General features: G+C 38.2%; 1 long non-coding RNA gene and 1 pseudogene across 1 annotated transcript; one reads left to right on the top strand and one right to left on the bottom strand.

Moving 5' to 3' along the window:
- Positions 1-11,285: 11,285 nt before the first annotated feature.
- Positions 11,286-11,980, bottom strand: LOC103713667 (pathogenesis-related protein 1 pseudogene; annotated as a pseudogene).
- A 3,204-nt stretch (positions 11,981-15,184) lies between these two features.
- Positions 15,185-16,299, top strand: LOC103713669 (uncharacterized). The gene is made up of 2 exons (XR_605089.5): positions 15,185-15,554; positions 15,865-16,299. It is a non-coding gene; the product is annotated as an uncharacterized LOC103713669 (long non-coding RNA).
- Positions 16,300-16,309: the final 10 nt, after the last annotated feature.

Genomic DNA, 16,309 nt, shown 5'->3' with positions numbered 1-16,309 from the left:
TGAGAACCTAAAAATTATCAAATCTGATATATGCTAATTTGAGATAATTTTTTAATTTTATTTATTACACAAAAAGATTTGTGTTCGCTATGCATGTTTTATAATTATGGTATTTTGTGGCATGGAATTTATATATAAGATAATTATTTAATAATTTCTCTTTTATTATTATTATTATTATTATTATTATTATGGTGTGAGTGTGTGGAAATTCTTACTAAGATGTAAAGCTCACACTACCACTTTCTTATTCCTTTTAGAGTCGCGGGATACTTAGTCATGGTTGGATTGGGGCATGGAGTTCGAGCGATAGAGTCATTAGTTAGCTAGTTTATTTTTTGATACCAAATGAACATTTGAAAGTTTTGTAATTGGTTAAGCTTGATTATTTGATCATGGTGGATTTACCTAGTTGGATATATTCAGTTAGTTTTATTAAGACAATTATGTGTTATGATTATGATGGATTTACTGAGTTGGATTTATTAAAATAATTATGTGTTAATTTAAATTTTTGGTGTTATTAAGTTTTGTGCATCTTATAGGCCTTCTATGATCCCTAGGGCACTACCATAGAAATTGTACGACCATGTCATGTGATCAACCCCAAGAGACAGGTATGGAAAGTGACAAGACAAAGAGTAGGTATCAAATAGAGAAAGGATAGGAACCATATGCATGGCATCGAGAATTTATCGGCAAAGAGTATTGATGAGTATGCATAGATACATCCTGAATGCCTTTTGCATAGCCTTTTCTTGCCTCCAAACTCTAGTTTGTTTTTTTTTATCATATTTTTTTATCCAAATATTGTAGTTTCACAAGAAATAAAATAGGAATATTGAATTACATGCCTAGTTGGGGTTTTGTATATATGTTGAAATCATTAATATGCATAAATATCATATAACATCATATTACAGCACTCGCTGCTTTCACAACTAGTTCATATAAGGCAGTAGCCTCTGGTCTTACAGTTGGGGAAGGGCTCGTTGTTAAGTCGAATAGCCCTTGCCTTTGTTTCTGACTAACGTTGGCGTACTTAATAGTTCTGTATTTCGAAAGGGATCCTATTCGACGGCCTTCACTTCCGACAACATTGACCGAAGGCCTCTTCTTTACCTCAAGACATGATAAACATCAATTTATAAGCCTCTTCTCTTCTTATAGGTTCTGTATGGCCAGATGCGCTAGGGTGTGGAGAGAGGTCACAATATTCCGATTCTTTATGTTGCTGAACATAAAGAACACTTGGTTCGAGTGTAACAGCTTTTGTGTTTATAACTCGATTCAGATATGTCTTTAATGCTTGATTTGATCCTCAATCACCTTCGGCATTCGCCTTCCGCCTTGGGCTTGAAGACAAGACTCTATGGGTTGTCCAAATCTCTCTTTTGCAATTGGTCTTACTTTGTCATCTGCCTTAAAATTGACAATTGAATTCATAACATCATTTAATAATAGTAGCATGTGCAATTCAAAATCATTCAAATGATTGCTATAATCATCAATGTCCATATTTTTTGACTTTTTCATCTTTGAAAATATGTATATTATGTCCTAAATTGCAAGTGTGTTGTGTGCATTTTTTAAGAGCATTTACATTATCACTTTAGTTCATCAACTTATCTTCTTTTCTTTGGTGATTTAACATATATATTTAATTAATTAAAATTATAATTAGTTTAAAATATATGATAAATTTTGATCTCGATCAAGTGAAACATAGGCATCTTAAAATCATGTTAACGTTAAATCAAATTTTGGTATCATGTGTATAACTAATGCTAGAATAGTTGTAGATTGATCAATCTAGTATGAAAGCCCTTGTAACAGCTCATCTATCTTCCTTTCTCTTATTTTAAATTTCAAACTATGAAAAAATAAAGAGAATCACTCTTCAATTTCAAAGTGTAATACACGGTTTTAGAAGGATAAGTAGATTTAAGGCGAACTAATATCGATTTGCCCTTGAACTACACAATCCACCTCAATTTAGACATTTGAACAATTTCTATCTGAAGTGCCTTCACTACAAGGAGGCCTCGGTATGTTTTTTGCCAAAATATATGCACTAAATCACTCAATATTTCAAACCTTGGTTGAAAAACAACATTTTCATAAAAAATGTGGTGTGAATTTTTGTGCTTGCTGCAAATTTCTACAAATGCAATGTGCCTTTTTGTGTTTGCTAAAAAATCATCAATGTAGGAATAAATGGCTTGAAGTCACCATAATTAATCGTATATCCCCATCCAAATCAATGCATCTTCCCTTCTGAATCTACTAAAAGAGTCGCAAGTTTGTTGTAAGGGAAGTCATGTGGACATGAGAATCCAGTAAAAAAGATTAAGAGCTCCACCACACTATTTTGTCCCATATGGTGAATTCAAAACTAAGGTCTGGGTTGCAATGTTTTGCTTGTTTTATGAAGGAAAGAGTACCACAATCAGCAAACCTGAAATTCTCATACATGTTGCATCGGCATGATCTATTACTTCTGGCTTATTTCATATTTGTGAAATAGGTTCTTGGGGAAGATTGTGATAATCCGTGCGGGCATGTATTTAATTTCACATCAGTTATTCGCTAGGTAGATCTTGGATACTTATATACAAGATCAAAAAACCCAAATTCCAGCTAGCTATTTTGAGCGAGGTACCTGTGGTCGTCGGCGTCCAACCCTCGGCCACAGGCACCGCCCGGCTCGGCCGCGGGCCATGGGATGCGGGACGCCGACGCGGCCACGGACCGCCGAAGCGGCCCTGGGCACAGCCACGGGCATGACTGCAGGCACGGCCGCGGGCGTGACCGTGGGCGCCGCAGGCCGGCCGCCGAGCGCCGTCGGCCGTTGCTCGTCTCTCCCGAGCCCCGGTAAGGGGTTGTTCCTTGCTCTAACCGTGGGAGAAGAAGGGAAGGGAGAAGAGAAAAAAAAAAAAAAAGGAGAAGAGAAGAACAAAAGGAAGAAAAGAAGGGAAGAAGAAGGAGGAGGAGGGAAAGGCCACTTAGCAGTGGATCCTTGACTGCGGTGCCGCCGGCCTTGGGGTCGGCCCCTCCCGAGAACTCCATCGCCCTCCCCTGATTGCGGGAGAAGATGGGGAAGGGAAAGCTTCGGGAAGGAGATGAAAGGAAGAGAAGAAGAATAAGGGAGAAGAGAAGAGGAGGAGAAGAAAAAGAAAGAAGAGAGGAGGAGAAGAAGTTTCGGGAAGGAAAAAGGAGAAGAGAAGAAAAGAAACGGGGAAGAAAAGCAAAAAGAAAAGAAAAAAAAAAGGAAGAAAAAGAAAAAGAAAAAGAAAAAAAAAAGAGAAAAGATCCTAATGGATCTGGCTTAATGGGTTGGATCTGGGTTCAGATCTGAAACTAGTTAAGCCCAAATTGATTTGAGTTCGAACCCAATTAAGCTGGGTTAGTTCTAGCAGACCCAATTGAATATGAATCAGGCCCAATTCAAGCCCAATTCAACTAATTTGAGACCAAATTGGCCTCGGGTTGATCCTGACTCAAGCCTAATCCTTTAATTAAAAGTCCAATTGACATACGTGAACCCAATTTGGTTCTAAATCGAGCCCCAGGGCTCCAAATTAGGTAAATTAGACTTGAGATCCAAGCAAGTAAATTCATGTTATGATAAATTAGAAAATTATGAAATAAATAGGAATTAATGTGACCCTTATGTGATTAATTTAGGTGATCAAGGATTTGTCACCCGGACGTAAGAAATTGGAAAGCAAATTGCTGTAAGTAACCCTGGCACCATCTTATTGATTTCCAATTTACTGTTTACTTGTAAGTATGAAATTATGAAATTGTATTTGATATGCTATATTTTCTCAAAATTAGGATCAAGTATATGATTGCATATGATTCATGAATTTGATTAAAGAGCATCCTTCATGAATATTTAATATTGTATGAGTTATGAAATTATGATTATATTAGACTGCATAAAAAATGATATTTGAGGCATGTTTATGCATTTTAAATTATATGATGTCATTTATCATTTTCCAACCTATTTATGATGCTTATGATTTATGAAAGAAAAAGAATAATGATTTATAAACTCTCAGATTGCTATGTACGGCCCTCGCCAGCGGGTTATAATAGCTCGGCAGACGGCCCTCGCTAGCGGGTTATAATAGCTCAGCATACGGCCCTCGCCAGCGGGTTATAGTAGCTTGGTGTAGACCCTGCCAACGGGAAATAATTGTTGGTAAATATTATGGCCCTCGCCAGCGGGTTATAGTAGCTCGGCATATGGCCCTCGCCAGTGGGTCATAATTGCTTGGCTTAGACCCTGCCAACGGGGAATAATAGTTGGTAAAGATTATGGCCCTGTCACGGGTAATAATAGTGACCATAGCTGCACTATTATCTGAGAGCACGAATTTCAAAGCATGAATTATGATAAGTACGGATTTTAAAGCATGAATTATGATAAGTACGGCTTTCAAAGCATGAATTATGACAAGTACGGATTTCAAAGCATGAATTATGACAAGTACGGATTTCAAAGCATGAATTATGATAAGTACGGATTTCAAAACATGAATAATGGCAAGAATTTTATATGATGCATATTCATATTTATGAACTTTCATTGCTTTATGACCTGATTTGTGTATATCATCTATAAAATGCTTTATTTTGCCATAACCGTTAGCTTCTTAAACACTGCATTGGCATAATTATGCTTGATCCAATAAGATAGTACTTGGTTACTTACTGAGCTGTGTAGCTCATATCTTTTTATCTTCTTTTTCTACAGAGGAATAAGATTACTAGGAGCAGGAAGCTTGGTGTTATTCAGGGTTGGGGTAACTGAAAATATTATGTAATAATTAAATTTTAGAAGTTCTGTACTGTTCCAACTTCATGAACAATGTTATGACATTAGTAAATGAAACTATTTATTTTCATTATGAAATTTTAAGTGGCTTCGTGTTATTGTGTGCATAAGATTGCAATAGCACGGCCGTGTCATGATCCGGATTTGGGGCGTGACATTTTTGGTGAGGTTCTGGGTTATTACAAAGGTTAGCTTCGCTAGCTCATTATTTGCTAGCCCAAACGTATGTGCAATAACTTGAAGATAGGCCTGATAGACCTCGACCAGGCATGGAGCCAGAAAACGACCTAGCCTTGCTTTAATACACAAGCTCTATTGAGCAAGCCTACGTGAGCTCTATTTGGCAGGCCCCCCAGGTTGGGCTACCCTATCATGCTTTCCAGCTAATTACATGAGCATTGTCATGACAATTGACAATTTGATGTATTGAATATCTAATCTGGAAGAGAAATATTTATCACGAAGGGTGCATGTAATCTTAATTAGTTGGATCTCAAAAGCTTATTTCTTCCACACACACACACACAGAGAGAGAAGGTGCTCGCCTGGACTTCTATTATGAATAGGAGAGTTCACTTGTTACAAGAGGTAGGAGGGGTGCTAGTAAAAGCTGGGTGCGGAAAATTTCCAATGACTCGCTACGAGCGTGTGTGGAGACAAAAGAGAAAAATATAAAGAATAGAAAGAAAGAGCGAGAGAGAAGAAGAAGGAGAGGGATAGAGGAGGAAAGAAAATTATTTTTCATCTCGGTTGTCTCTTGGTTATAATGTGCTTCTTCTCTATTAGAAGAGGAAAGAAAACTACGAGCTGGGGGGTGGGATAGAGGCGGAAAGAAAATTATTTTTCAATCTTAACATCTCGGTGATCTCTTGGTGATGTGCTTCTTCTATGTTAGATTTCTTAGAAAAATCTCTTTTCGTATTTATCTTTCTGATATTCTCTAGGTTATTTTCACTCGATAATTTTTTTTAAAAGAACCTCTATTTATTATATGCTAGATTTCTTGCACCCAAATGGGCATAGCTCAGATTTTGGGTGAACAAAATTTCAATTTTAATGTATGGTGCCCATATTATTTTTATTTCTTGATTATTTTTCTTCACTTGTTTCTCAGTTATAACAATTGGTACCAGATCTTAGAGGTATGGCAAAGAAAAAAAAAATCGATTGTTCGTGGTGGTGCTTGGTCCAACTAAATTTGAAATTCCAAGATTTAGTAGCACCAACTTTATAGTCGGGATTCTAAAGATGCAGGTTGTATTGATGAAGGTTGGGAGCAATATGATTAAAGGCAAAGAGAAAAAAACCTACTAAAATGGTGGATAAAAAGTTTGCTAAAAGAGACAAAATGGTGATGGTTGATCTACATGGCACTTGATGAGTCAGTCCTATTTAATGTTCCCTCATAAACCACTTCTAAGATTGTGAGAAAGGTTGAAGAGCATATACAAGGAAAAATCTATGCCAAAATAAGATTTTCTTTGGACGCAGTTGTACACCTTGAGGATGTATGAGAAGATTCGTTGCACAAGCATCTGAATCAATTTAACATACTTATAAGCTTAGTGGTGATTGAGGCTATAATCGAAGATAATGTGAAAGCTGCTATATTGCTTAACTCGATGACGGATTCGTGGAATGGTCCGATCATATAACTTAATGGTGTGACAACTCTCAGCATGGACTCGGTGGTGTCGGTATTGCTTACCAAGGTGATAGACATAAGAGTAGTCAAGTAGCTTCTTAAATTAGTTTGTTAATAGCGAGAGAAAGATCATTAGTGAAAGTATTTGCAAGTGCATGGATGATATCAAAGTCTAGAGATGAGGGCAAAGTGTAGTGCTATCTATTAGCTCACCAATCTCGAAGCATAGCATCGGAGCCTCAAAAGAAATATCATCGGATGAATCTCCCAGGCGCTCTACCATACCATCGAATACCATTTCAGAACGTTTCAGTTGAAATGCTTCAAACCAACTGTAACAATCACAACTGATTCCTAGTAATGTAATAGGGTTTATAACAGAGTCTGTTAGACTCTAACAAATTCAACAATCTCTCAGACATAGCTCTATATAAAGCTATCGTCTGAGAGTCATCTTGTGTGGAAATATATACAACTTTCTTCTCTATCATTCTTCCTTTGTTTTCATGGTAACTTCTTCATAGTATCAGAGAAGTCTTTGCTTTTAGAGAGAGAGGGGTATGGCGAGTCGGACGAAGAAGGCTAGGCGTTTGACCCTTTTTTAACACAAAGTTTGCCCACTTCTTCACCAGTCACCTCTACTACATCTCATTCCTCTTCCCATTCCCTTCCTTCACCCAACAGCTCTATTTCACTTCCACAACAGCCTACAAACATATATCAAATTTCTACTTTAGTACGGCCATCTTCAACTCGCCCTCCACTCCGCCATCATATGGTTACAAGGTCCCAAACTGGAACACTTCGACCGTGAAGGATTCTTTCCTTACTCACCAAGGTGTCTTCCCCAACTGAACCAACTTGTTTTTCTACTGCACATGCCGATCCTCACTGGAGGGCAGCAATGTCCCAGGAGTTCAATGCCCTACTAGATCAGGGAACCTGGGAATTGGTTCCACGGTCTCCAGAACAGCACGTCGTTGGGTGCAAATGGACATACAAGATTAAACACAAATCAGATGGTTCAATAGCAAGATTTAAAGCTTGATTGGTGGCTCAGGGTTTTCAACAACAATATGGCATCGATTATGTTGAAACTTTCAGTCCGGTTGCCAAGTTCCAAACAATTCGAGTGTTGATCGCACTTGCTCTATCATCTCAGTGGGACATTCGCCAACTCGACGTCTCTAATGCCTTTCTCCACGGCAAACTTGATGAGACAGTTTTCATGGAGCAACCCAGAGGATTCACTGACCCCCTTCGGAGTGATCATGTCTGTAGACTGAAGAAAGCTATCTACGGTCTAAAGCAAGCTCCTCGACAATGGTTTGCCACATTCTCCAGTTTTTTACAAACTCTGGGATTTCGGGTAAGCACAGCAGATCCTTCCCGGTACCTGCTTCATCAAGGAAACATAGCAATCTATGTTCTGATCTATGTCGATGACATCCTAATAACCGGCAACTGCAATACGGCTATCACTGAGCTCCTTCTCAAGCTGCAGGGTAGATTCAAGATCAAAGATCTTGGAATCTTATCTCATTTCTTGGGAATTAAGGCCACTTACTCTCCATCTGGAGTTGCCTTAAACCAATCAACCTATGCCATTGCTCTGCTGAATAAGGCTGGTATGCTGGATTGCAAACCAGTACAAGCACCATTATCCTCAAAGCAGCAACATACCTCCGACCCAACTTTGTTTTCAGATCCTGAACTATTTCGAAGTCTGGCAGGTTCTCTACAATACCTTACCATCACTCGGCCAGACATCTCCTTTGCTGTCAATTACATATGTCAATTCATGCATTGTCCACTGCAGATTCATTACTGCATGCTAAAACGGATTCTCCGTTATGTTAAAGGAACATTAGCTCATTCCCTCTTCTACAAATCAAGCCAGCCGACTCTGTCTGCATATTGTGACTCCGACTGGGTAGGGAACAATATTGATCGCCGGTCCACAACAGGATATTGCATCTCTCTAGGCACCAATCTTATCTCTTGGTATGCGAAGAAGCAACCAACAGTAGCCAGGTCGTCCACCGAAGCTGAATACAGGGCTCTAGCCATTACAATAACTGAACTTATCTGGCTTCGACGACTTCTTCAAGAACTGCAGATCCCTGTCACTTCTCCTACTGAACTGTTCTGTGATAATATCTCAGCCATGACCTTAGCATCGAATCCTATATTTCATGCTCGTACAAAGCATATTGAAGTAGACTACCACTTTGTACGTGAGAAAGTTCAGTCCAAGAAAGTACATCTTGCTCATATCTCCACCCAAGACCAGCTGGTTGACATCTTCACCAAAGCTCTCCCAGTGAAGCGACACTCTCTCATCTGCTCCAAGCTTCATGTTCTACCAGACCATTCCGCTTGACGGGGGATATTAGCTCACCAGTCTCGAAGCATAGCGTCGGAGCCTCAAAAGAAATATCATTGGATGAATCTCCTAGGCGCTCTACCATACCATCGGATACCATTTCAGAACGTTTCAGTTGAAACACTTCAAACCAATTGTAACAATCACAACTGATTCCTAGTAATGTAACGGGGTTTATAACAGAGTCTGTTAGACTCTAACAAATTCAACAATCTCTTAGACATAGCTCTATATAAAGCTATCGTCTTAGAGTCATCTTATGTGGAAAAATATACAACTTTCTTCTCTATCATTCTTCCTCTGTTTTCATGGTACCTTCTTCACTATCAATGTTAGAAGCATGGTAAATGAGTCTGTTCATAGTGTACCCAAAAGTAGAAGAATGATGGTAGTTCTTTGATTATGGTAGTAGCGTGTTAACATACTGATGAACTGATGTCGGAGAGGATTTTACAATCTTCAAAGTTATGGATACTTCTAATGGTGCTTGAATTTTGGATTCTGGTAGTTCTTACCATGTTTACTCTCGGGGGTAGGAAGGCACTATTAAATTGGCTAATGGTTTAGTTTTTGAGATTGGTGGTGTAGCGACAATGAAGATCTAGATGTTTAATGGAGCAGTTTATACACCAAGAAGGGTGTTGAATATCCCAAAAATGTCCAAGAGTTTGATTTCGCTTAGTATACTGGACCCCGAAGGTTATATGTGCATGTTCAGCATGAGGTATAGTTCTGAAGGTGGCATATGGCATCATGGTACTAATGAAGGAGGAGAAGTATGGCAGATGAACATATGGTTATATGTTGAGTTCGATGGTATGCATAACGAGATCGAGACATGCTGCTTCGGATGGTGCAATCGGAGACAAGCGGCCGTGTAGGATCATTTTTGCCACAGTTGCAAACGGATTTTCCTCGAGGAGTTTCCGGAAGAAAATTGCAAGTGGCAATATGAGTGAATTTGAGCATTTCCCGGGCCCATCACGAGCTAGGAGTTGAACTAGATGTTGTCCTAGAAGTTGAAGCTAACGCGGAGAATGTTGGGTCTTTGGCTTCTTTTTACCATGAAAAAGAAACAGAACAGTCTGCTTAGGACACTATTCCTTAGACCCTACATTGAAAAGAGATGATGCTCTCTTAGACTTCTATTAAGAATAGGAGAGTTCTGTTGTTATAAAAGAGGGAGGTGAGGCATGTGGTAAAAGCTGGGTGAAGAAAGAGTTCCATGACTTGGCTGTAAGCAATGATGGAGATAAAAGAACAAGAAAAAGAGGGCTACAGAGAAATAGGGAGAAAAGTTAGAGGAGGAAAGAAAATTATGTTTTTGGGTCTCCCCATCTTGGCGGTCTCTCGGTGACGTGCTTCTTTATTTGATTTCTGAGAAATATCTCTTCTTGTATTTATCTTTTTACATTCTAGATTTTGGATAAATCATATTAAATCTTAATATATACTGTGCCAGTTTTATGTTCTATTATTTACATTATTTTATTCAGTTGTTATTGACTTATAACACTAATTGCTAATCATGTAACCAAGAATTATATTGTCATAATTTAGAACCTCATGTAAAAAATCTAGTCGGAAAATAATTTTGGGTCCTCCCACATATATAATAGTTGTCTTACTATTTTGTGTCATGCAAGCACATAGTGCCTTATATAGTTGCTCGAAAATTTCTGCTCACAATCATTCCTCAAATTAGCATATATTACTTTACTAATTACTAATATGAAAAATAAAAATTATAGCTGTCATAACAACACAAGAAGCAAAATGATGACCATTAATTAAAAATCAAATAGACGACATTTGACTCCATTACACGTTGACGCTAATTCCGGCGGGATTAGAGGAGAGAGATTGGCGGGCCAGCAGTGAGGCTCCAAAATTAACGGCTTGTTAGTATAAGGGGCCACACCATCACCACAGCCCCACTGGAGTTGTCTAGGCGACGGAAAAGCAATACAAAAAGGACGAGTGCGTAAGACAATAAAGTCACGGACTGACTAAGATTACATGAGATCAGAAGGAGGAGAAGAAGAAGAAGGAAAAGCATGAACCCTTGAACAGAAGAAAAAGCCTAATAAAACACAAGCCTCTTTTTATTAAGTCTGAATGTTAAATTCGGCAGACTTCAGAGCTTAGAAAACACAAGCCTTCATCTTACTAACAATTCATCTCAAGTTTAACACGTACGGATATATAGGGGCAACGGCTTGTTAGTACAAGGGAACACACCATCACCACAGCCCCCCTGGAGTTGTCTAGGCGACGGAAAAGCAATACAAAAAGGACGAGTGCCTAAGCTAATAAAGTCACTGACTGACTAGATTACATGAGAACAGAAGGAGGAGAAGAAGAAGAAGAAGGGAAAGCATGAACCCTTGAACAGAAAGAAAAGCTTAATGAAACACAAGCCTCTTTTTATTAACCCTGAATGTTTAAGTTCGGCAGACTTCAGAGCTTAGAAAACACAAGCCTTCATCTTACTAACAATTCAGCGCAAGTTTAAGACTAATAGGGGCGCTCCCCCACGTAGTTGCCGGGGGGATCATAGTTGCATGTGATGAAGGTATCGCCATTATCGCATGTCACGCGAGCGCAACCAATGTAAACCGATTTGGCCCACACTACCTGAGTGTAGTGCCCACAGACCTGCGATGGGGCACAACTGTTGCTTGCGTAGTCATAGTATTGCTTCTCCGAAACCCAGTCGTTCACGGCGTCGGCCGCCGTCCATCCTGGGCCGCCGCCCCAGAAGATGTTCTCGCCGTAGGGGCCATTGGAGTGGACGAGCTCGCAGTCGGCTTTTCTCTTGTTGGCGTAGTCCTGCGCATAGGCCGCGACGGTAGCGTTCCATGACACCGGCCCGACGCCAACAGCAGCACGGGCAGCGTTGTGGGGATTGATGAAGTCTTGTGGGGAGTTCTGGGCATGGCTGATAGGGACAATGGCAAGAGCCATGGCCGAGATCATAAATAAGGCTATGCTCGACATCCCCATTGCGCCTTCCTTCGCTCTCACACTCGAAATTCTCCGGAAATCGGATCGAGTCTTTGGTGGGAAAGAGCCATGTGAATGGGGTATTTATAGCTAGCTGCAAGTGTTGCCCCCGTATTAGCCTGATACGGGAATTAAGGTAACTGATTTTCGCCAACTTCTTTAGTTCTTCCCGCATTCTCTTTTTTCTTTTGGTTGGGTGGGGAATCCACCAATTTATTGAATTGGAGAAAGATATGCGACTAAAAAAAGGAAGGAAAGAAAAGTAAAGGATGCCTCAAGACACATTCAACGCCACGTTGGGTGGCGCTAATCAGGCATGGAAAAATAAATAGACGAGAAAAATAGTAAAATAAATGATGGGTCCCATATTTATTTTTCAGACGAAGAAGATAAAACAAATACCAAAGAAAGATGGCATTTATTTTTCTACGCTGAATTACCAAGTAAAAGTAATATAAAAGTATTATATTAATATTATATAATTAATACTAATTATATTAATATAGATTATATCAATATTATGTTAATATATTATAAATATATTGATTACTAATATTTAAAAAAATAATATATTTATCATATTAATATATTTATTAATAAATATTAACAAAATAATTAACAAATATTTATTGATTATCAATAGATCTAACATAGGATTTATTAATAATTATATATATTTAAAACCAAAATATACTAAATTTATTTATAATAAGAAAAATATTTTCTAATATATATATAACTAATTTAAAATATTTATTAACTTATATAAATTTATTTGAATATTCGAAACAGCCAATATTGACGGCGTTTATAAAAGTAGGCCATAAATAGCTAACAAATAGACTGAGAAAAAAAATTATTATTTAAATTATTTATTCAAAAGCATTATTGAAAATTTGACAATATTTCCATATAAGATTACCTTCAACCAAATATAATAATTTTTTTCAATACTATTTTCTAGAGTAATCTTTTCGCCAATCAAATGAGGTAGAATTTATTTTTTCTTACAACTATTTTTTAGATAAATAATTTTCAGCAACTGTCAAATTATTCCTAATTTGATATATTCCAACCAGACGAACCTCAGCATAAAAAGAAGAAGAGGCATGGAGCATATGATCTAAAGGGTTTGTGGAGAAATTAAGGATGACAAGGAACTCCAAATCTTACTATGCCTTTGAACAATCTTTTTGATATCCGGCTGCTCCCATAGTCGAAAAGTGGGAAGAATCTTTTGACGAGCTGCGTAAATAGACCTTTTCCTTTACAGGAAGATCCTACCTTCCCTCTCTTACCAAATGTGCCAAAACATAGCCATTAATGACTGATCCCAAACTTTTCTAACTAGTGGCTAATTTTTTTTACATCTCCAATGAGTCTAAAGGGCAAGCAGATTAGCTGGCCATCGGCAAATGTTCAAGCAAGTCTACAAGGTGTGCTGAATAGATTTAACAAAGCTGCATCTGAAAAATAGGTGAGAAATAGATTCAACATTACAACCACATAGTTGGCAACTCCCACTGATCGGTCATCTTTTTTTTGCTTGCTCCTCTCCCTTGTCGAGCTTATTCTTCAAGATGAGCCACATATGTACTCTCACCTTCTCCAATGCCCTTGCTTTCCAAATAACCTTGTAGTAAGGGCAAAGCAAGCTACTCCTATCAATGAACTTGTATATTTCCATTGCAAGGAGCTAGATAGGTTGTGTCACGCCTCGAATCTGGGATTTGAATGTCGTGCCCTAAATCCAAACCATGACACGGTCGTGCTATTGCAAACTTTTGCTCACAATATCATGAAGCCGCTCTAGAATTCATATCAATAGTGAACAAATCTTATTTATAAAATTTCATTCATGTTTCTTCAACATGGAGCAGCACAGAGCTTCTAAAATTTGAATATCACATATCAATTTCAATTACCCCAATCCTAACATCAAGCTTCCTGCTTCTAGTGGTCTTAGTCATCTTTAATAAAAAGATAAATAAAAAGACGAGCTATATGACTCAGTAACTAACCAAATACTTTCTTATTAGATCAAGCATAATTATGCCAATGCAGTATTTAAGAAACTAACAATTATAGCAAAATAAATCATTTTATAGATTATATACGCAAATCAGGTTATAAAGTAATGCATGCTCCATCCATGAAAGTTTATACTTATAATGATAATGCAAGTCATATGAAAATGTTACCATTTATCCATACTTTATAAACCATGCTCTCAGACGAATGTGCGGATATGGTCACTATAATCCCGTGACAGGGCCTCTTAATCGTAGTCGACAAGTTTCATAACTCATTCATTTTCGATACCAACTTTAACCCGTTAGCAGAGGGTCATATTCATTGGATGCTAGCTCCAGGGTGTCGTTTGGCCTCTATTTCTAAAGACGGGCATAGCTATCTAAGAGTTCATAAATCATTTTTTTCATAAATTATACCTTCATAAATAAGTTGAAAAATGATAAATGGCATCGTTATGCATAAAATTCATGATTATGCCACAAATATCATTTCCATACAATTTATCATAGCCATAATTCATACTCAATCATATATTCATGAAAGAATGCAATTTGATCAAATTCATAAATTACACGCAGTCATATGCTTGATCCTAATTTTGAGAAACTACATCATATCAAATACAATTTCATAATTTTATACTTATAATTAAACAGTAATTTGAAATCAACAAGATTGTGCCATGGTTACTTACAGAAATTTGCTCACCAAATTCTAGGTTTAGATGGCAATTTTCCAATACCTAGCAATATCATCAAATTACATGTTACTTGTATGTTCAACTTCTATTTATTTATACTCTTTTCTTAATTAACCCATTTACAACCCATCCATAGGACTTAATTTCATTTCCGGGTTCCTAACCTGATTCGATTTCAATTTCTGGTTCAAGTTTAGTCAAATTCCTCATTCAGGTCTAACCAATTTTCTGTTTCAGGTCTGACCCAAATTTTTTGGTTCAAGTCTAATCAAATTTCTGATTTAGGTTTAACTAAATTTCTAGTTCAGATCTGACCCAAATTTCTGGTTTAGGTCTAGGCTCATTTACATTCAGGCCCAAAGTTTATTCAATTCTGGATCAGGCCCCTGGTCTAATTCAGTTACTGAGTCCATTTGTATTCAGACCAGGAACTTAATTTATTTCTAGAACAAGCCCTTGGCCTGATTCACTTATTGGGCTTGTTTCTATTTAGGCCCAGTAACTTAAATAATAGGTTTACAATCAGGCCCGTAGCCTAAATATGTTTTTTCTTTGACTCAGCCCAAGTCCAGTTATAGAGCTAATTATTATTTTATTTCAGTTATACTTATTTATTATCTTAATTCATTATTTATTTATTTACTATTTATTTATGCATTTTTCTTTTCTTTTCTTCTTTTTCTTTTTCTTATTTTTCTTTTTCTTTTCTTCTTTCTCTTTTTCCTTTTTTTTCTTTTTCTTTTTCTTTCTTATTTTTCTCCCTGCTTCCTTTCTTCTTACTTCCCAAAGCCTCCCCTCTTCTTCATTCATTTTTTTCCTTCCCTCATTATTTCCTGCAAAGGGAGAGCGGCTTGGGAGGCTCGGGAGGAACGAGCAGCGGTCAAAGACGCCCGGCGGCCAGCCTGCGGTACCCACGGCTACAGATCAACCACCAGTAAATATTTTTTTTCTTCTTTCTATTCTTCCTCTTTCTCTCTTCTTCTTTTCCTTCCCGATTCCCTTCTTCTTCCTCTCCTTTTCTCTTTTTCTTCCTCCCCTTCTTTCTTCTCCCGCGGAAGGGAGATCAGAACAGCTTGTGCTCGTGGCCGACGGCCTGCATCTGACGCAGCTCGTGGCCGACGCTTGCCTCCCCCTTTTTTTCTCCCTTTTCTTCTTCATTTTCTTCCTTTCCATTTTGATTTAATCTCTAAGCTAGATCTACAAAGAATAAATTATGAGGAGGAAGGGCTTTACCTGCTTTGAAGGAGGTCGTTCTTCTCCTACTTCGGCGATGTGGCTTTTTGCTCCGGCGGCGCAGGCCTAATACCAAGTCCTGACAACTGGGGAGGAATGTGTGACAGAGAGACAGTGGAGGAGAGGAAAGATGATGGTGAAATGCCTCGCCAATCGGGGCTTCTTGTATCGCTGGGGGAGACGAACAGTTGTAACCGCCATCCATCAGGCGGTTACGGATGCCTATTGATGGGGTAATGGCCTCTCCCCCCGTTTCTCCTAAAAACGTGGCGGTTATCACAGGTTGAGCTTCCACACTAGAATTTTGGCTATCCTTGAGAGTTTGTCAATAGGGGAGAGTAGATCCATCAAACTTTCCAATTGCATGGTTTATTGTTGGATGAGTGGTCCTTGGAGCTTAATTTTCTAATGAAGAGATCTCTAGTTCCATTGGGATGCTACTGAAACATTCTCTTT

Source organism: Phoenix dactylifera, chromosome 1 (genome assembly GCF_051530095.1).
Source record: "Phoenix dactylifera cultivar Ajwa chromosome 1, Ajwa_hap1_PhDact_Kaust_v1.1, whole genome shotgun sequence".
In the NCBI taxonomy this organism is placed as follows: Eukaryota; Viridiplantae; Streptophyta; class Magnoliopsida; order Arecales; family Arecaceae; genus Phoenix; species Phoenix dactylifera.
Note: the sequence above shows the minus strand (reverse complement) of the source record. Positions and strands in the feature narration are given on the sequence as shown.